The sequence below is a fragment of the Cydia pomonella genome, chromosome 4, assembly GCF_033807575.1.
Source record: "Cydia pomonella isolate Wapato2018A chromosome 4, ilCydPomo1, whole genome shotgun sequence".
In the NCBI taxonomy this organism is placed as follows: domain Eukaryota; kingdom Metazoa; phylum Arthropoda; class Insecta; order Lepidoptera; family Tortricidae; genus Cydia; species Cydia pomonella.
The window spans coordinates 12,915,518-12,937,628 of NC_084706.1; the positions used below are offsets into that span (position 1 = coordinate 12,915,518).

Consider the following 22,111-nt stretch of genomic DNA (forward strand, 5'->3'; position numbering starts at 1 on the left):
GCGACCGATAATGGGCTTCTGTAGTCTGCAGGCTGTCTCTATCTGCAGGGCATTCCGATGAATTTTTCTCACAAGAAAATTGCCTGCGAAGTGCTGGTGCTGGTGCAGGTGTGGCAGGTGCGTCCGTACAAGTGGCTCCGGTGGCGATCCTCAAGCGAGAAAGGATTGCCTTTGAGTGTTCTGGAGTAGTTAGAAATAATTAGGTACAACAATAGGGGGATGATTCTTAACAAACCGTTGAATGTTGCGTCATCGCATTTTAAAGATCTTTCCATCTCACTCACGCTTGCGCAGGAGGGGGAGTAAATATGGCCAACGATTCTAGACAGCTCATTCAGTTGTCGGACTCCGGACCGTCAACATCTCTATTCTCCTGTGGGTGCCTCGTAGAAGGCAAAACACGTGTCGAGTTTTGTACTTTCCGTGGTGGGTTGTTATATTTATTTGCGTATTTATGTATGTAAAATTACGCTAGTAAATATGACGGGTTAACACTGATTGACTAGTACGTTATCTTTTCGCGGATTAGCAAAGCAATATTTTTTGTTTTAATTAATATGGATTTCCACAAAGTAACGCCTGATTTTATTCATCACCACCTGTTATTTTATTATTGTTTTTCAGCGGTGTAGTGGCAACATGCTATATGTCGTCATGTTAGTGAATAGCTAAATCCAACTGATCTATATACAACCAGTATAATTGGCGATTCTAGCATACTTATAACGAAATAGCAACGCCCAATATGCGGACATTGCGCTTGCAAGCATTTTCTCTATTAAATGTGCCTTATTGTGCCATGTGTATTTTTTATAATCAGATAACGCAGCGACGCTATATATTATAGCGAGTCTATTGATCACGCCAACCAATCTTTTCCAATACATTTCTCTAAGTTAATGAGAAAACAAACGACAAAAACAAAACCATCTAAGCATTATAAATCAATAAAGGCAACATTAATGCAGCTGAACATTAATATCAATGTCTCCCGCAGAACGCGCCACAAGTCGCGCCAGATGCCTCGACTTGCTGTTGCACGCCAAAACAGTTAATTCACTAGCTCAACAATCGCTCAAACTTGTTAAATGTCAAAAGTCTCAAGAATACGCAAAACATAACATGGTAAGTACGACGAAGATGAGAAAAATGTTTAGCAAACAATGAAAAACACACGCGAGTGCTACTCGGCGGTCGAGCTCCAATATAATAATATATAATCATTACTTGCAGGCAACAACCTTACGCCGTAAATGGACTGACCGATTTGGTAAGGGTCTTCAATAATCTATTAAAGATAATCAGTTCTACTGCAGGTACATACATACTAACTGGCAACCTCCTGTCCGTTTAACAGGGCACCGAAGAACACCGAAGATTAAGTTAAATTAAATTAAATTAAATATATTTATTTGCATTAAGTGTGGTAAACATTAATGGTCATCTTTACATATGTAAAATTAGATCACACACTTAGCTAATAATAAGCATGCAATTTTTTTTTATACACACTAACAACTATATTTAGTATACTTACAAACATGAAATGATTTAAAAATTAATACAACATTATACTACAAATTTCAATCATATTGTTCATGTTAAATAGCATAAGTAAATAAGGATTACATTTTATTTTTCATTACCAGATTCTAAAAATTCATTCATTGTATAAAAACATTTTTCTTTTAACTATGTAAATAGATGCCGCCTAAACTGGGTTATCGATGGTTGTTGTCTTATTACGAGAGGTAAATTGTTAAATATTTTTATTGACATAGAGTGACAATTTTTCCTCTGTAACGCGCTTCTACATCTCGGCATAACTAATTTTGTAGGATCTCTTGGTCGGAGCTTAGGGTGTGTACTAACCGTTGTATATATGTGAGAATTTGTGTATACAAATATTGCGATTTCAAAAATGTATAGTCCAGTGAGGGTCAAAAGGTTAAATTTTTTAAACAATGGCCTACATGGTTCCAGACGTCCTTTCCCACTTATGGCTCTCACACATTTCTTTTGAACTAAGAACACTTGCCCTATATAGCTCGCATTACCCCAAATTATTAGACCATACCGTTATTGAGATGCAACATAACCATGGTATGCTGTTAGGGCAACTTTTTCACCAGCAACCCGGTTTAGTTGTCTTAAGGCATATGTAAATTTTTCTAATTTGGTGCAAATGTTGTCTATATGGTACCTCCAATTACAATGACTGTCCACCAAAATACCTAAGAATTTGGTGACATTAACCTCTTCAATAATTTCATCTCTACATTTAATATTTAACTTCTTAGTTTGTGTTCGTATATTACAGAACTGAATGTATTTCGTGTTATTTATGTTTACTAACAAATTATTGTGTCCCAACCAATTACATATAGAATCAATAGCAAGATTTATATTATTCATAAAAGCAATGTCATTAATGTCATTAGAAATTACGATTGAAATGTCATCTGCAACTAAGACTGTCTTATGATTACATACTCTTGGAAGGTCATTTATATATAGTAAAAATAGCAGCGGGCCTAATACACTGCCTTGTGGCACACCTGACTCATTAATTTTTTGTGATGACCTGTTTTGAATTACTTCATTATTGTCGTCTATTCTGCTTAACTCTACACACTGTTCTCGTTGTGAAAGATAACTTTTAAGCCATTCTAAGGCATTTCCTCTTAGTCCATATTTTTCACACTTAGCCAACAAGATATGATGATTCACAAAATCAAACGCTTTGCTCATGTCGAAGAATAATTTTACAATAGATAGAACAATTTAATAAGATATAATTTTAGCTGAAATATTTACATATTGTACTAAATTTAAAGAATTTGACCAATTACCTGCCATTTGTTGCCTGCGTTTGCTTTATAAAAGCATTCTTATAATATGTTTTGTCTATAGAAACACTTTTTAAGAGCGTTAAAAAGCTCACAAAACGCACTGTTTCGTGTGATATGTGGCGTCAGTTAGCACAGTCGAATGAGCAGCGAACGCATTTTGTGCTTCGGTGGCTGACGCTGGAGGGGAACTCGCATGATCTATTGTAAACGGATCTTTGTCTCGCAAATAAATCTGCGCAACATAAATATACCAATAAAAATGAATTCTAGAGATGTCACTTTCTTCTTCGTTCAAATTCTCGTAGAGAGCCAAGTCGAGTCGAGAGGTACAAATTTTGGCCTGTTCATGAAATAACTGTGATGGTCACGAAATAAATAAATGTTGTCGCGTTATTTACAGTTAAGGTATTTACACTTATGAAATAACATTGGGGCTTATTTATTTGAGGGCTTAAATAATAGTAAATAATAGGTAAAAATATAAACCTTCGTAAATTAACGTACCGTTTATTTACAACAATACACTGACACTCAAACAACGAGATCTCGTCGCGTGACGCGGGATCCTTGAGCTGTTTACGCATGAACAACTTTAATATCCCGAATGCATATGCAACGGTATTTCAATGCAACGTTATGTCTTAGATCGACTTAAACAATAGAGTATGTATTCATAACGTTAAAGTACGAGTACGTAGTAAATTTGGTCTTAAGTATTTTTTATATTTACGAATTTATCGAATAGTTATGTAGGTATTGATTTGTCGCGGTTTAAATAAACATAGGTAATCACTAACAAACTAAGATATGTCTAGCTTTATTTACTTATATTTTATGCTTATTTTTTATTTATTGAATCTACAATATAGTGCATAAAATAATCTTTACAGTACATATGGGGCTACTTTATAGCACTAGTGCGAGAAGTAGCATATTATGTTACTGTGTCGAACATTTAAAGGGCCATATGTACTGTAAAACGTTGTACGATACATGTGCGAATAGGTAATTCGCAACTCGTGTCGATTTAAAACACTCCCTTCGGTCGTGTTTTAATTTATCGCCACTCGTTTCGAATTTACTATTTTTCGCACTTGTATCGTAATGTACTATTAAAATTTTGATAGTGATTACAGAGAACGTCTGAGGTACTTTCTAGTTTATTTTATACACGATTAAGCCAAGTTTTAGTAAATAAGGCAGAACGGTTTTAACTTTATCTTTTTTTTAGGGTTCCGTAGCCAAATGGCAAAAAACGGAACCCTTATAGATTCGTCATGTCCGTCTGTCTGTCCGATTCTGTCACAGCCACTTTTTTCCGAAACTATAAGAGCTATACTGTTCAAACTTAGTAAGTGGATGTATTCTATGAACCGCATTAAGATGTTCACACAAAAATAGAAAAAAAAACAATAAATTTTGGGGGTTCCCCATACTTAGAACTGAAACTCAAAAAATATTTTTTCATCAAACCCATACGTGTGGGGTATCTATGGATAGTTCTTCAAAAATGATATTGAGGTTTCTAATATCATTTTTTTCTAAAATGAATAGTTTGCGCGAGAGACACTTCCAAAGTGGTAAAATGTGTGTCCCCCCCCCCCCCCCCCCGTAACTTCTAAAATAACAGAATGAAAAAACTAAAAAAAATATATGATATACATTGTCATGCAAACTTCCACCGAAAATTGGTTTGAACGAGATCTAGTAAGTAGTTTTCTTTTAACACGTCATAAAATTAAAAAAAAAAATTCATCAAACCCATACGTGTGGGGTATCTATGGATAGGTCTTCAAAAATGATATTTAGGTTTCTAATATCATTTTTTTCTAAACTGAATAGTTTGCGCGAGAGACACTTCCAAAGTGAAAAAATGTGTGTCCAAAGTGGTAAAATGTTGAACAAGATCTAGCAAGTAGATTTTTTTTATACGTCTCAAATGGTACGGAACCCTTCATGTGCGAGTCCGACTCGCACTTGGCCGCTTTTATTTCTTTTACAACGTATGCCAAATAAATGGATAGATATATTAAAAGAGTCAAAATATTAAAATAATCGATGTGTATGCGCCAATTTTATTAAGCCCACCGTCGTCATTTTATTGCCTAGTTATATGTATTGTCACTCCTCTGATCGGCAATTCATTCGTTTCACAGCTTTATCTTTTGAAAAGTCATAGGATTCACGACTTCCTATTACACATAAGGCTTTTTAAGTTAAGCGTAAAGTTGTGAAAAATTCCTGGAAGAAATCGTCGGGTATTATGTTAATGTAAAGATAAGTTTTGAGATCTCGGCCCCAAATGCACAATGATCGAAAACCTTGTGTCGTAAGATTTTTACTAACATAACAATACACGGTGTTTGTTTTAAACACCGTTAACTTCGGGATATGGCTAAGTAACGGGATTGTTAATTTTATTAAATTTTATTTTTTTAACGAAACGGGTAAGCCACATATTTTGACTAAGGTGTAAAGTTTGTGAAATTAGGGTTTGTAACGTTAGAAGCTTGGCTCTACAAGAGATCTGATAACTTTTTGACAGTGCGAGCCTTATGGTTTCATCTTGGCAACCTTTTTTCATGAAAAAGTTTTTGATGGAATTTCACTTCTTTTTGTAAGTTGCTTATGATAATCTTCCATCCCTTCATTCAAAGGGAGGGGATGGGGGGTGATTTACTAAAAATTCTGAAATATGTATTTTATTATTTATAACAAGGACTTTACTAGCACTATACATCAATTTTTAGACCTTTAGCATCGAAATTTGCGGAAACTTCATACAGAATTTTTTTTGTTGGTTTTGAATTTCAGCTTTCTAGTATTTCAAGAATCACCCTAAGAGTGTTGATGATCATCAGTTAATGAGTGAGTCAGTGACGAAGTCGAGGTTTTTTTAGATATCAATAAAATTTTAAGTATAAAAGCTATGAAATTGAAACTTTTCATGTTTAATAGGTCCACTATTAACATCATATCTCGAAAATTTTGGTTATATGAGACACAGACCAATTCTTATCCTATGGGAGTTTGAGGTTTCAAGAAAACGTCGAAGCGCTTCGAGAAAAGGTAGATTGATTGGTAGGCTGTACGTAAATACCCTTTAAAACTTCGATAAGTGATAACCAAGCCAATAAATTATTAAGAAATATTCTTATTAAAGTCAGTTGGCTTTATCTGACCTTACTCACATTACGTCTATTACTGCCATCCAAAAAACAAATAAATAAATTGAATACGAAGCAAGGTTCGTATGTTTAATAATAAACGTACTATTTTTTTATAAACTGCTTCGTTAGATACATCCAACAAAATACCAATACATTTACAAGAAAGCAAGTGTTTAAAACAAAGCTTTTATACTGATTTAATTTAAAACAAAACAAACAAAGTCTGAAAAAGTACGCGTTCTTAAACTTCAAGAAATTCAGGATAACCCTAATGTAGAAAACTTTTAACTTACTCTAACACTCGCCTTAAAAATTCAGAAGCAAAAGTGACATGCGCCTGAACTGAACTTACTTATTAACATCCGTCGAGTCACTTTCAAGATCGCTCCCAACTTTGAATTATTCTTTGCAAGTTTGACATTGGAGATTCCTTTTAGGTATTCATTAGGAAGGAAAGAGTTCTGTACTAAGAGTGTAGGAGTGTGTAAAATATTTTGAGAAACGAATACTTCCAGGAGTTTGCGAAATGAATGTTATAAAATGAATTAATTCATATAAACTTTCGTGTTCACTTTTTTATTTAACACCAATGTATCAGCCTTTGTTATAAATGATATTCGTAGATGCCTATTTATTTTGCCAGATATCTAAACGAAACAATGTTTTAATAAGAACTAAATTACACACACACACACATACCTAGTCTAGCTATAAGTTATGTTACTGGCAATTGACAATGATTTAAAGAAAAATCATAGTTCGTATTTCGAATGTTGTGTTTTGACGTAAATGTTTGAATTTTTCTGTCGCCATTAATATACAATTAAACATTAAAATATATAAATTAATAATGGAGTGGGGTTTCAAAGAAAATAGAATTGCTGTGATTGCTCTGCATAAGTGTAAGGCCTGAGTGGACGCTCATGTTGGGCGTACAGCGGCGCGGGGCGTGCGGCGTGCATGGTAAACAAATGAAACTCATACTGGTGTCCTGAGTCGACGCTGCACAAAGCGAATGCCGAGCGGGCAATGCAGCGTCGAACGGGGCGTCGCGGAGAATTTCAAACCTGTTTGTGATTTGCAGCGGCGATAAGAGCGTGCAGTCAGATCTTGCGAACAAATAATTATTGAAATACAAAATAAACCAGCACTTTGCTATCATCTCACACTTTATACAAAAATAGACTGTATAAAAATAAAATATGGAAAGAATTAGCAAGAAAACTGGATATGGGCGGTATAATTAAGTATTTATGTTCACTTTTACTCCATTTTATTAGGTATACTTTCTTACAATTAAATTTTACAAATCCATCTTGTTGTTCCAAAAATAGTCAGAAAACCGTTCACGCACACGTCTTGATACTAGGGAAGAACTGTTATTTCTCCTATTTGGGCGATTTGACCGATTCACACGAGCCGTGAGCGTGCACTGAGGCCACTCGCTGGACGCTCTTTTTTCACGCTCGCCCGCCCCGCTACACGCCCCGCCGAACGCTCCGCTCAGAGCGTCCACTCAGACCTTACACTAAGGTAGGAATGGAGCCGTCTCACATTTTTGAGGCATTAAAAAAGTTAGAGATAAGTCGAATGTTTTTTATCGTACCATCCAATGGTAAACCAAAACGTCCTCTGTCGATGATAGTAAAAGATCTGGACGACCACGTTCTGTTCGAACAAAACAAGCCATTAATGCTGTAAGGACCAGAACTCGCCGAAACCCCATAAGAAAACAGAAGATCCTTTCTAGGGAAACGAAAATACCGCCTAGACCACTTTTAGGTATAATCAAAGAATACTTGAGTCTTGGAGCTTACCGAAGATATACAGGACATACTTTGAATCAGTCACTAAAATGCAGGAGAGTTTAGAGATCAAAACGCCTGTTATCTCGATACGCAGATGAAAAACGATAAAGTGTACGCACACGACTCTCCTGAAGCTAAAAAGATAGTAAGGAGGGTTCAGCGAGGTCATCGGATGATGACGATGATGATCGGATGGACGTAAGCTGGATAGCTTACGTTATGGTTTGGTGGGGCGTGTCGTACCAAGGGGTTTCTGAGATCCATTTTTGCGAGAAAGGAGTGAAAATTTCGGTAAAAGTATATCTAGATATAGTTTTAGAAACTGTAGTTAAACCACTCAACGACACTATGTTCAAAAATATACACTGGACCTTTCAGCAGGACTCGGTCCCGGGTCATATAGCTTGCACCACCCAGATTTGGCTGGAAAGGAATGTTCATCAGGTCAGATGACTGGCCTTCCTCAAGCCCCGACTTAAATCCCCTGGACTATAAATTGTGGTCAGTGTTAGAGGACGTGGCCTGCTCTAAACGCCATGCCAATATCGATTCCCTAAAAAAATCTTTGAAGGCAGCCGTAGCAAATTTCCTAATGGAGACAGTGCGTAAGTCTATAGACGAACGGCCAGGCCGTTTGAAGGCATGAATTAAAGCTAAAGGCGGTCATTTTGGATAAACTATATTAACTTACCTATAAGTTAACATTTAAATATTGTAATTAAATTACATAATTTTAAAAATATGTTTTATTTTCATTTGTAACAGAAATTATGGCTGGGCTAGGTATATATATATATATATAAATAATTTCCGAATTGGTGATTATGAAGCGCGAGTACGTACATACCTACTTACCTATTGTATTGTTAGTAAGTTAGTTGTTAACTTTTCAAAAGAGAGGTAGATCTTAAATTCCTATTCTCAAATAGGAAATTCAATTTTCACATGAAAAGTTAGTAAAGACATATTGTGCGTAAAATTATCTGAGGCAGTCACCATGACGTGGCATTAGATAGCTTGTTTGGAAAGTATGAGTAGTTAGTATTCCCACGAGACAGTTCTGCAATTCAAATAGTATTTTTTCTACTCGTCGACTGTAATGGTTGAATTAAGATTACGTATACCAAACTGTTATTGGGTTCTTTTTATGTATGGGATCCCAACTCAACTATAATATTCATTTCGAAACGGTTTAGTCAACTATAATGAAATTTACCAATCATAGCTCGCCGCGGTCAAGAGGACGAAACAAAACCATAGCTAAAATTATTTATTTATTTTGGGTTGTATAGTAGAAACAATTGCTTCATAAGTCATAAATGCACATGTGACACCCTTAATATAGCAACATTCATATACTATGAAAACCGCTTAGCGTTGCTTGTTAGTCTCCATAAGCTACAGTGGCCAAAATCAGGAAAAAACTGTCTTAAAATTTTATTTAGCAAGGAGCAAGTACCAGGGCCTCATGAGTTACGACAAAGGGTTGTTGACTAACCCGCCGGGCCCCGGCGACCGAGGTGCGTACGAGTATGAAGGTATCGCGGCTGCTCGTGTATCTTAAATAGTACTTTTGGTTTGTTTACCATTATGGTTCTATTAGTGTAAAGTATTATTTTTGTTGACTCGTGGAAAAAGTATTGCATACAATAGTGAAATAATCAAGCTTTTCAATCTTGTACCTTACTTAGGCAACTCAGTAAGCTTCGTTGCCTAGACTCGGTACTCGACTGAAAAGCTATCTATTATATCACGATTGTACAAAATACTATTGTGCAACAGGCAGGTACATAATAAGGGTTCTTGAAATTCAAGGGCCAAAGTTACAAAAGGAGGCGAAATGGAGTTATGTAAATATATGCCCAAAAATTTTGAGACCTAATTATGTACCGTTGCACACAATTTTTTGTCTTAGACAGCAGAAAACACCTATAATAAAAAAAATATAAGATTAGGAAATATTGGTTTGTACATCTTTGCCTAGAAGTCAGCATTTTTTTTACAACAGTTGCATAATATTGTAAATACGAGTACATTCCTAACAACACTGCTGTTAGGATCCTAAAGATAAGGGCGCGCGTCGCGCTTCTTTTGAAGTTAATTTAGATATTCAGTTATTTTATCGACAAATAAAAGTGCAGTAGGGCTAAGATGGTCGGCTCTTTATGATTTGTCACCATACCTGTCACGTTCTAACAAGTATGTAAGTGCGAAAGTGACGCGTGACATGACAGGTGACAAAAATGCTACCATGATACCGCTGCTGGAGTAGAAAAATTATCGTTTTTTACATACAGACGGGCTGATGGACGGACGGGCATGACGAAAGAATAAGGGTTCCGTTTTTGCCATATTGGCTACGGAACCTAAGAAAGAATATTATAGAGTTTCGTATATAGTTTCGTCCGTGAGTAAGTAAGTTAGTATAGTATCCAATTGCGATTAAAATGACACAATGCAATTAAATCATGTATGTTGCCTTCGCGAGAATTTAAAACCAGTTGTAGGGCAAAGGAATGTCAATACATGTGTCATGTGGTTTTGTGCCATACACAAAAAATGACGTTACGTTACTGCACACCTGCGCCTGCGCTTGAACGGCAACAGCAGGGGCGGTTCACGCTCCGATACGCTGCGCAGGAGACGCTCGGTGCGCTATCGCTACTGCAGGGGAAGGGATAACTGTGTTGTGGTATGAAAACAAATTTACTTTGACATAATTAGGCATGCTGTACCCAATCTAGCAATACATTCTATACATCGTTAATTGTATGAATTAAAACTTATTGGAATTTTACATATTAAATCATTAAAAAAGGACAAATCGCTGACTCCTTAAAATGCATGCATAACGGCAAGTGATGATAACATCATTATAATCATTAGGCATTTGTTATTAACTAGTATCTTTATTTAGTATATGAAACTCAGTTAAATTACTTCAAAATCATAGTCTGCAGGGAAAGGCATTCAATAAATTAGTCCTTCTGGAGATTTCATAATGAAAGATTTTATAGGTAAGTCCTTTACATTTTCGTAACCATTGAGGTTCAGATCAGATATCTAATAAATGTTTTTGTCAAATATTTTAATCGACATCACACGTTCTTGTCAAAATGGAAGAGGTTATAATTCAAATTAAATCATCTCTTCTTAGTCGGTAAAAGTTTATAATATTTATAGGAAATTTTACCTTTTAGTCGGAGTCGGTACTCCAAGTCACGTATTGATGGACGGGCTATTAAGGAACTTGCATGTGGCAGTTTTTGTTTTAGAAATAATACAGTTTGCAGACATATTTTTTGTCATATGGATCATACCTGTAAATAGGGGACAAAAAGCATTGCTGCATAGTAGTTATTCAGTTACATCATGCATTCTGCATTTCAATCATTAAATACCTATATGTATATCGATTCTAGAAAAATATAGAAGTGGTTCCACGTACACAATGAGCAGCCATTTAGCCTTTCTATTTATGAGAGCAACTTGCATTCACAAAGTTTACTCGTTAGTAAACTATTTTAACTAGCCAGATAACTTGAACAAAGTTTCACGATCATTACTAACTTAATAATCATATTACGCAAGTCGAAAGAAAAACAAAGGAAAACAAACGGAAGTCTTCAAACCAAACCTTATGAAAAAGAGTTGTGTACCTAATTTTTTTTTCAGGAATATAAACAGGTAAATAAAAGGCAATCCACCGGTCGCATTTGGTGTACTTTCACCCGGAAATATCATATTATCGTCGTAAAAATACCTTCGAACATTTTTTGATGAATTTAACTTTCTTTGAGCATGGCCAAACAGTCAATATGCTTTAAAATTTGTGTAGATTTGGGGACTCGTCACAAGGTTTGGAACTTTTAAAGTCGGTGTTTAGATTTGGGCCCATGAAAGCAGACACTAGAGCGGCAAATAAAAAAAAACAGCGTATTGCTAGATTTGCTACACCAACTATAAGGCTATAAAAGAATCCCACCAAAAACGATATAAAAAATATAATATAATATGTAAAATATTGCCTAGACGAAACGATAATGCTCGCACTGCCCAGCCGCATATTTTGACAAACGTTTAGAGTTAGAACCTTGGCTCTACAAGAGATCTGATAACTTTTTGACAGTGTGAGCCTTATGGTTTCGTCTTGGCAATATATTACATAAATATGTTTTTGGTGGGATTTCACTTCTTTTTGTAAATTGCTTATGACAATCTTCCATCCCCTAATTTAAAGAGTTCGGGTTGATTAACTAAAAATCTTTTAAAGGACAATCTCCTTTTTTACTGATTCCCATACAAACTTCAACCCCCTTTTTCACCTACCGGGTGATTTTGGGGTCGTTAACTGTTCTTTATCCTTCCCTATAACAAAAACTATCTACATGCCAAATTTCAACTAAATCGGTGCAACGGTTAATGATTCCTCATACAAAATTGCACCCCCCAATTGAGGTGCAATTTTACCCCCCCCCCTTTCTCACCCTCTTAGGGGCAAAAAATTTCAAGTAATAGATTTTTTTGTTGTTTATGTACTAATACCCTCTTACATACCAAATTTCAGCTTCTTAGGACTTCAGGAAGTACCCTAAGAGTTTTGATGATCATCGTCAGTGAGCAGTGAGTGAGTCAGTGACGAAGTCGGGGTTTTTATATGAGTAAAATCTAAAGTAAAAATGCAATTGAAAATGATATGCTTAGTAAGTCCGCTATTGACATCATGTCCAAATCTTTTTTATCAGGTATAATCCAAACCCAAGTTATGAGGGTTATAAAAACGTACGAAGCGCTTCTAGAAAAGGTAGGTAGTGCCCTTGCGCTTCGCTTTGCTCGAATTTGCCGTGCCCCCAGATAACGAAAAGTACTTGAACATTTTCTTGCGTTTATTTCGATACACAATAAATATGCGAATTTGACTCTTTTTTGTCTGCAATGTTTTCATGGCTAAGCCGATTTTGATGAAAAAATATATTCGAACAAAAATGTATTCAAGACTTTTACTGTATTCCCAAGGTTTATCATGTACTCTTTACGAGTGTCATGTGACATCGTACGTATACTCTCTACAAGTACAAACTCCATATTAGTTGCAAAAAAGGAACATTTCTCATAATTTTCATGCATTTCTGCCAAATGTGTACCTCTAGCAGCAAGCAATTTTCTCTCAAAGAACAAATCAAATGTTCTCAAATGTTTGTGTTGTTTAAAACATGTTGTTCGCTAGACTAATTTCGAGAAACAGTGACAGTGATTGGCACCCAAATTCCCCAAAATTTGCAGCTCCATTTCTGTAGAGCTATCTAAAATTACGTGTCTATGATAACAAGCTGATGAAAATTAAACAGTTAAAACCGACCATCCGATACAAGTTTACTAAGATCCGCCCTAAAATGTGCGAAAATATACTGAAAATTGCGATGATAAGAGCTCACATTTGCCTGCTGTTAGTGATGGACATATGTCAGACATTATATTCCGTATGTATTTGCCAACCCTGAATAATATATTTTAAAAAGTTTAAACTTAATATGGCTAAAATTAAAAAATATATGTATATTTCTTATGTGCCCAGCCAGTATAATGTACGTATGTTCATCTGTTTCCTCAAAAACTTCTGAAATAATCAAGCTGATCTAATAATGGAGACAGAGGAGGTGGCCATTAGATCTTTGTGATATAATAGGCCTACAACGCAACCTGTCTCGATAAGTATTTTACAAAAGTACGGTTAGCGATAAAAACTTGTAAAAAAAAATGTTTGATTAAAAAATATATTTTCAAGTAGACATTTGACAATGCTCATCAGAAGCTTAGAGCCGGCGTAGCTTTATTTGACGTTCAAAATAAAGCTACGCCGGCTCTAAGCTTCTCTCTCTCTTTTTCTCTCTAATATATGTACCGTGGATTGGGGTTACTTTGATTCCTGGGTTTACTTTGACAAAAACTTTACCTCAGGTTCAAACTCAAATATTACGCTTTCTGAACGCTTCCTTTGGATATTTTTTTTACGGTTGGCAAGATTGAACGTCACTGCCAGTTTGTGATTTATGCTAGAGGGATAAACCACGTTGATCAATGAGAAAAAAAATTAAAATATGTAAGTATTAGTTTTGTGTACTTTTAATAGCCTGTATAACTTCTAATGTACTGTTCTACACAACATGTTCTATGGTGTTGTCGATTACATATTGTTGGTAAAGTTTGATAACTTTTTATTGTTCAAAAATTATGCTTCTAAACATAAAATAACTAAAATACGAATATGACACTGTTTTGAAATAAAGTTTATTTTTCTTAAACTATCGTTGTTTTTCTTTGTCAAAGTAACCCCAAATATACAAAAATCCTTATAAATCCTAAACCTGTGAACGGATTTTTTTTAATGTTTTGAAGTTGTACTCTCTATAGGGGTTACTATTGCATTCCGTCGAAAAAAGGGAGGTATCAAAGTAACCCCAAGTTCAGTTTAAAGTTGATCACCACTTTTTTATTTTATTTCAAGCGATACATAAAAAATAAAAATTATATTATTAGTGAAATCGACAGAGAAGCAAAAACCTTTAAATTTTTTTTAGATTCCATATTCGGGGAGATAATTAAATATTAAATTTAAACTGATTATAATATGACTAATGAGGTGTCATTCGAAACGTCTTTATTGTAAGTAAGTATCTAATGCGTCATTGAATAATTTTTGCCCTCAAGATATCGTAAGTCTGCCTTGAATAAGAAAATTAAGTCTGACCAAGATAGCTCCAAGATAGTATGGAATTTATTAAAGAAAATATGATGTTTAAGTACCGTCAACACAAGCCTTATTGAGCTTACTGTGGAACTTAGTCAATTTGTGTAATAATGTCCTATAATATTTATTTTATTTTTATTTAATGACACTTCCACTCTTTTCCAACCACGGGCCGCTGGCATACAGCTACTTCTTGGCCCCATATGCTACAAAGTCGAACAGCCCGCTGCGAGCGCTCCTGTCCTGGGGCGCCCTCGTACTGGTAAGGGCGGGCGGGCTTCGTGAGGCCGCGCTGCGGGTTCTGTGGTACCAGGCTCCTTCAGTTCACTCATACAAAAAGAGTCGGGCAAACTATAATGAACAATGCACGGCGCCTTCGACGCCCTAACACAAGAAAAAAACAGAAATCGTAACGTGGTGCGCGCGCTTTAGTGCTTGAAGCGCCCTTGACCCTCGGACTGATAAGCCTGACGTACGAGGCGCGCTGCGTTCAGGCCAGTGTCGGGCGCCTACGGTGTTCTCATACTAAAAGAGGTGGGCGAAGGCCGACGTAAAGTCCTGGGCACCGAAGACGCCCTCATATTAACGGGGCAACTTACATCAGGGCGTACTGCTCGAGATCCAATCCAATGCCCTTGTAGTAGGTAACTAATATAGTCGGGCGACGCCTGATATACGTACATGGCGTAGATTTTTTTGTAGTCGGGTTTTAGTTAGGTATATTAAATATTTTGTGTGGTTTACAGTTTGCAGAGTCACCATTCAAAAATCGTGTGATGTGCAGAACCCTTGGAACGCGAGTTTAACTCGCACTTGGCCGGTTTTTTTAGCATTATTTTCGACTTTCTCAAAAGTATTCACTTTGGTAGTAGAGTTGTAAGCAGCCCTACGAAGCATTACAGTGTGAATTTTTAATGCATAATATGTGGCGTTTTCAATAATAAGAACAGTTTTCTAATAGTTGTTATTGTTAAACATGGTAGTAGTATAATGGTTTTGTTGAAAGAATGCTGATTTTATACATTAAATCCTTAGAGATTTTATTTAGAGACTTATTTGTAAATAATTGTTTATTTTCCTTATAACCCATTTGGTACATCCTGCGCGAGACTATTAACTATAAATAGATTTTAATTTTAAAAGCACCTTTTGGTATAACATACAAGGCCCTGAGTACCATATTCTCAAAAGCATAATTCATCTAATGTTTTAAGTAAAGCACCAAGTTGTGACGATATGCGAACCGGTCGGGGACCCGGCCATTTCACAATTACCCTATGCTTTTGGGAAAGTCATATCAGCGAAACTATTAATATACCACCGCCACGGCCCATGATCATGAGACATGTGAACGTGGGTAGGAGAGCGCAATTCCTGCCTGTTATACTCGTAAAAACACCTTTGTATGTAGCTATCTACGTCTTGGGCGCACTAGGGCGTAAAGCTAACCAGCTTATATTTGATATGTGCAGGCGATTATAAACATTATGTCAATGTGATAAAAAATTTGCGAAGGTGTTGATAAGTTTGTAAATTTGTTCGTTTAGTCACGTGCTTGATATGAAACTGGTTTGAAAGACTGGTAGAATAGTAGTTACATTAGGTTAATTACCCCGAAGGTAAGGTATTCTTAATGCCATATGACATCATGACGCGTGCCAACGACGAAATGCTATTTTTTTTCTTTTCAATATTTTTATTTTTATTTTCTTTACTGACCAAGATGATGATATGTTCCATTATTTCTCTGTTGGTTTTTTTTCCTTAGAAACCAAGAACGATCGCCTTACAGTATTTATTAAAGAATTAGCTGCTGTCACTCGCTTTGCTTGAGAGTTGTTAAGCTAAGCAGATTTCTGTAACTTGATCATATTTACCTACTTATTGTTGTATTGGACTACACACCTTATATAGTATTTTTTATACCTGTATCATTATTATATTTTTTGTTACTTAAATTTATGTAATTTTATTTCCTTGTTTTAATACTAACTTATATGTCCATCAACACCAATCACTACACCCAATAAAACAAAGTCCCTCGTCGCGCCGGTCTGTCCGTATGTCTGTATATTCGCGATAAACTCAAAAACTTCCGAGCGGATTTCCTTGCGGTTTTCATCTATCAATAGAGTGATTTTTAAGAAAGGTTCAGGTGTATAATTTGTTAAGGTTTTGTATAACCCGCGCGAAGCCAGGGCGGGTCGCTAATATACTCGTACTATATGATATTAAAATTGAAGTAATTTTAGTTCACCCTAAGATGCTTTGTTGAACGCCATACTATCGCACCACTTTATCGTTAGGTGCAGTCTGCAGAACGTGGACGGTGCGCACGCGTCGTTCCGCTACAACGCTCTGATACACATGCTAATTGCTTAGGTTTGGACTCATTGGAGGGGTTCCGTTTAAATATAAATTTAACCTCAAAGTATTGAGTACCTTCGAGTTTTCTTTTAGTTAGTTGACTAGGCTAGTAAATAGGCACTCAACTTATTATTTAGTGTCCAGGTTTAAAAATTAATTTAAATTGACGAGTATACAAAAAAGTAAATGAAGACTGTATCGTTTATTATCTAACTGTTGACTTGTTTATTTTTTTGTATTACTATGTTCTTAGGGTATGATCTGAGGGTATTTTTACGCCATATCTGATATAAGAAGGTTTTATATTTTATTTTTTAGGTATTTCATGATGCTTTCAAAATCGTCTAGCAAAAATATTTCGGACAAGCCTATATCGAGCTTAATTTGAGACTATTTACCGACTCCTTGGTACGATTTAAAGAAACAAAAGGTTAATATGCTGCCAAAACATGTTATCAAGTGTCCTCTTCATGATTGCTCAATTGAGCATCTGTAGAATAAATGTGGTGAATTTTTATTTTTACATGAGAACAGTTTTTCACGCAACATTTTTGATTCCCGACAATTTCTGATGCAAGCGAAATGAGGGAGACAGTTAAAAGAATCAGCTAAAAACCAAAGCCTATCGGACATTCATGGCGTTGAACCATCGCTAGAGCGGGTCGATAGAAATGCTCTATTATAGTTATATTGGATGTCAAAGTCGGAGTTGTCGTAAGTAACATGCCATTTTCTCTGAAAGGCCACATTGCACAAATCCAAAACTTTTTTTAAACTAAAACATATGATTTTGTATGGTATTTACAAAACAACAGCGCAGTTGTCCTTTCATCACTTCCTCCCTCGTCGTCGACCTTTGAGTAGTCGTCCTTTGAGTAGATTGCAACCCGTCATGCCGATGAAATATAACGGAATGTGTTGTTTAGAAATGTCCTTAAATAGCGGCCTACGACAAATAGCTCTGGAAAAAATATCAGATTAGTTGGAAACTAATTTCGACGTTCTCTCAACAATATCGCAAATATTTATTTATATACCCCCTTAGTCATAAACGTGTGCTAAAGTTGACAAGCCGGTAACAATCGTTTGTTCCTTTCCATCATACCAATACGTCGGAAAAGGACAAACGATTATTAGCGGCTTGTCAACTTTAGCACACGATTATGGATAAGGGGGTTAAACTTTATTGCATTAAAAGACTTAATCTTTTTTTTTTTTTCACCTCACAAAGGATTCATTTAACAATTACTATTATATAGAGCAAAGGAAAATTCGATTTATACCCTTTGTGAGAGACTGGAGCCTGAACTAGGCGTAAACCTGTAATACAGTACCCCTAGTGTAAATATTTTCGACAGCGAAACGTGACGTACGCGTTTGCGGTAAGTGTCATTTTGTATGAGATTTTGACTTTCCAAAACGTCCCGCTTGGTGCGCTGTTCAAAACCCATACAAAATGAGACTTAACGCAAACGCGTACGTCACGTTTCGCTGTCGAAAATATTTACACTAGGGGTACTGATCTCCAGGCCCTCACCCTGGAAACTAGTAGTAAGATTTAAGATAATGTACAAAAGGCGAACTTAATGCCATGAGACATTCTTACATTCTCAACCTTAGGGACAGCAGAAAAGACAGAAAAGCAGAAAAGATTGGACCAGTGCAAAAGGTATGAAAAAATGTTAGAATATGCTGTAAGTAATGGTTAGTTCCATAATGATTTATGGATTTCCAATTCCATATAAGTGAATTAAAGTAATACACAATTACAAATTCTGCTTTAAACGCCAACAATTTTTATTTTTTATTGTTATTGTGAATAAATCCGTGAGTACATTTTAATTTATCGACAAATTGGTTACCAGTTTAGTCAATAAATAAACTAGTTTTGTCAATAAATTAAAATGTACACACGGAACTCCAAAAACACGTTTCTTCCTTTAACCTGAATAATTCACAACTTAAACAGCTGTCTGCCTCACTTTACTCTATCAGAGGTGTTTAAGAATTTACGACACATGCCAGGAAGTGTGTCGAGCCTAAATTATCGTGCCTTCGGATGTAATTGATAAATGATATGATGATTATTTTATAATGTGCGCGTAAGTAGTTAGTTTCGGCTTAAAAGGGTAACAATTAAAAATATATCCTCGTATTTTATTCGACCATAAAAACAAATTTATTTGTAAAATAAGTAGAGGTTTGTATACACACGTTTTACGTTACGGCCAGCGTAGTTGTACAGCTTGTAGATTTTATACCTATATTTTGTTAAACCTAGGAATGAATTTCCACAGCCGTAACATTTGTTTAACGGAAAACAAAAAATATAAAACCACCCTAATATTACAACGTCATCTAGCTGAATCGAGTGTATACTGTATTTGCCAAAAATCGTTTTTTCTAAGTAGCGATTAATACCATTCGCAAATTTTCCCACTTTGTTTTTTCTCGTTAGCATCCTTTCCCGATATCATTTGTAACCATTCGCATAATTTCCCATTATATTTCTTTTTCAATAGCTTACTTTCCTGACAAGCGTTTTTTGTCGCATTTGCGGAGGGCACCTACAGAATGGAAAGAACATTTCTTGTTCTGTAAGGGTAATCTTTTTTTTTATGTAAAAAACGATTTTTTTTTATTTTTTTTTAACGTAATGCTATACTGTTTATTTTGTGGCATACACACTACACAGCACATCACTTCATTCGTGTTGTGGCTGAAACGCCAAAGATTACTATGAGATTCATAGGAATGATAAGTAAGTGCATATCGATCTCCTAATAGATTTTATTGTATTCGGTTCTATCTCTTAATATGCTTTAAAACAAAACTAACCAGGCAATAACGTATTTTCTATTTATTATAACTTAAATAAAATAAAACCACGCTTGTGCATAAACTTAATCATACTGACGACTTTGTCAAACAAACGATGAACACATGAACTTGAACGATTACTATAAACTTACTCGTAATTTAATTATTACGAAAATGTAGGTACAGTCAGCGTCATACGGCGTCGTATTCTGGATGTTTTCAACTATTTGGTAAACGTGACACTGAATGTACTTGGTTTGGTAAAAATATGGCTTTTATTTGTTAATTATACTTTAAGTATGACAAAAGCGAAATAGTTTTTTTTAGTATCGTATTTTCCTTCTAAATAATTATTAACAACTTTGTCTATTTTTGTATCCATATCAACATACTTCTTTGACCTTTTGCGAAATACATCGGTACGAACATCATTTTGAAGCACCCTGAAATCAACTGATTGTGCCTCGTCCTTTAGTTCAAACAGAACTAATAATATATTAGAATGTTTTCTAATAATATTGTAATTTTTTTTGTGCCAACTCTCAGTCACATTATTAGTGCGGTGCCTGTGCTGAAAGCACGATACAATATAATTTCAATCTGTATTTCAATCAATATAACGATATAATTTCAATCTGTATCCATTGCGATGACATATATGCATTAAAGTTTTCAATGCCTGGAATGTTTGGTGCCTCTGCAGAAATTTCGAACCAACCTTAGTATATTTTAAGGGCCTCCAAATGTGCAAGAGCAGCACATTTAGCAGCATAGCTGCGTCCATCGCGACTGCTTAGAATACCCCATGTTTCGGCATTATTGTACACCGCCTGGCTAAAATGAAAGTAACACCCTTTAATTTCAACCTGCGGGTACCTACGTTATGCGAAATGCGTTTATTGCCGCTTTCTCGAAGTCAACTTTTAATTGCTCTGGTTGGAAACTAGGAATGTTTTGCTTGAAAGATTGAAACATTTTTTTCATATGTGACTTGGCATTTATCGAGTTCCTAATAGGGCATAAATGCATGGCTGTACTCTTGTTTATTTGGCATCAGACCTGATATCCGCGTGAAAGGTGTACAAATGGTTTAGGAACCACTTTGAAAGTACCATCAGCAAAAAACTTTGTGCAGTTTGTGAGCCAATTTTTGGCCTGTGCAGTAACAAATACCAGAAAATCATGTTCCTTAACACAAAGCCAGTCCTGGGCTAAACCCTCTGGTAACAAAACATCGTCGCAGCATTCAATTCATTCTTCACCGTGGCGGGCTCCATATAGACAATCTTTTTTGTTGCGTAGAATCGGCAGTTTGTCTACGTACCTTTTTGTCTTATATTGTTTCATCTCTTCATCAAACAAGAAAGGAATTGCCTTATATGACGTAGTGACCTTTTTTTTTTATTGAATATTACTGCGCTCTATATCAATACTTTCATCGTCGGGTATACAGCGATGTTGGCGCTCTCGCTTTATCTGAGTTTCCTCAGGATTTAGCAGTAAGGAGCCATTGCATACACCGATCTTCTCGCAAATCCATACAGAAGTTCCCGACTTACGATTATCTCTTTTTAAATAATTCCGGCGAGCTCCCTTAATGAGAATTCTACCCTTGTGACTGCTTTCAATGAAACTAAACGCTAGATCATGTTCGTTTTTTTCTTCCGAATCCATTTAAAAGCGATGACCACAACTTTTATTAAAATAATTATATTTTAAGAAGACAATTATGTTGTCACTACGACTCGACTTTAAATTATGTCACGTATGACAAAGTCACGGACATTGAAGTGTATGCATGATGATTGTCTAGTATCTATGAGTACTGAAACCTTTATGCGATATCTTAAGACTAACGTCTTAGGCGGATGCTACACGCTCGATATTTATTGTGATATTTGGATCGTAATCCAGTTATCGAGTTTGTAGTATAGGCGTATCAATATTTTTCTTTATATTGTAATAGGAAACCTACGAGTGTACTCAATGAAATTTACAATGTTCTATATAGTAAATACATAAATTTGATGTAATTGATTGAATCCAGCATGTATCATCGTACATCAATACTTGTCGAAAATCATAATCATGGCGACCATTTGTATTTTTTCGGTTTTTATGGCATGTGGTGTTTATCCCCTATAAGGGTTTACTTTGGTCACTGATCAATGGCTCCTCGCGTTTTTTTTTTTATTTACTCAAACGGTACATACTTAAAGAAAAAATGTATAATATCGCCAAACTGTAACCAGTTTGTTGGCGAATGAAATATAGTTTTTTCTAGATTATTAAGATAATTCATGGTTTCTTAACTGATTTTTGATTTAGAATAATGCATCGAACATA

The 22,111-nt window shown here is 35.5% G+C and overlaps 1 protein-coding gene across 1 annotated transcript in view; it reads left to right on the top strand.

Moving 5' to 3' along the window:
* LOC133517118 (uncharacterized) overlaps positions 1–22,111 on the top strand; it is a 59,597-nt gene that overhangs the window by 20,337 nt on the left and 17,149 nt on the right. The window lies entirely within an intron of this gene.